Genomic DNA, 1,258 nt, shown 5'->3' on the forward strand with positions numbered 1-1,258 from the left:
AAAAAAGATTAAAGTTGGCAAAGACTTCATTCTTCTTTTATGAACTATGAACACTCATGGAAGCAGCAGTCAAGAAATCAAATGACGTATTGCATTAGGCAAATCTGCTGCACAAGACCTTTGGAATGTGTTGAAGAGCAAAGACGTCAACTTGAGGACTAAGGTGTACCTGACCCAAGCAGTGCTATTTTCAGTAACCTCATATGCATGCAAAAGCTGTACAGTGAATAAGGAAGACCGTAGAAGAATTGGTGCTTTTGAGTTATGGTGTTGGAGGAGAATATTGAAAGTGCTATGGGCAGCCAAAAGAACCACACATCTGTGTTAGAAGAAGTGCAGCCAGAGTGCTCCTAGGAGGCCAGGATGGCCAAACTCTGTCTCTCATACTTCGGACATATTGTCAGGAGGGACATGTTGCTGGAAAAGGATATCATGTTTGGTAAGGTGGAGTGTCTAAAAGAGGAAGACCCCCAGCAAGATGGATTGGCAAAGTGGCAGCATCAGTGGGCTCAAGGGTGGCAACAATTGTGATGTTGGCCCAGGATCAGCAGTGTTTCGTTCTGTTGCGCATAGGGTCACTATGAGTCAGTACTGACTTGGCACTAACAGCAAAGTTATGCTTCAGAACCCTGAGAATGTCCTAGGGAAATTCTGATCTTCTGACCTGTATATCTTCATTATCTCTTAACTCCTCCAACAGTAAACCACTTAGGGGAAGACAAAATTGCTTTTCGAGTTCTACTTTGTCTTTCTCTTTAAATTGTTGTTGTTAATTGCCTTAGAGGAGTTGCTGACCCATGGTGACCCTGTATATGGATTCTGAGGTGTAGCTGATAAGTTTGAACAGCTGACCTTCAGTTAGCAGCCAGTGCTTATCCTACAGTACCACATCAGGACTCCTAGGCTTCTCTGGACACGCCTAATGAATACATCTAAAAAAATTCCTTGTTGAATTTAACTGAACTATTTAGAAGCTGAATTTCTGGTGTGACACTTTAGGATCAGCACTGAGCCACAAGGTCAGTTTGAACTTCAAGGTGGGTGGTTCAAGTCCTCCAGCTAGTTTTCAGAAGCCCTATACTGGGTTACTATGATTTGGAACCGACTCAGTGTCACTAATCAGTCAATCAAAATATAGAAGCTATTTGTTTGAAGTATAAATAAGCTCATAAAGTTATGATTAGTAATTATCCTAATTTCCCTATGTTGTTATTGTTATGAGCTGTGGAGTCGGTTCTGACTCATAGTGACCCTGTAC

Source organism: Chrysochloris asiatica, unplaced genomic scaffold (genome assembly GCF_000296735.1).
Source record: "Chrysochloris asiatica unplaced genomic scaffold, ChrAsi1.0 scaffold00036, whole genome shotgun sequence".
NCBI classification, from domain to species: Eukaryota; Metazoa; Chordata; class Mammalia; order Afrosoricida; family Chrysochloridae; genus Chrysochloris; species Chrysochloris asiatica.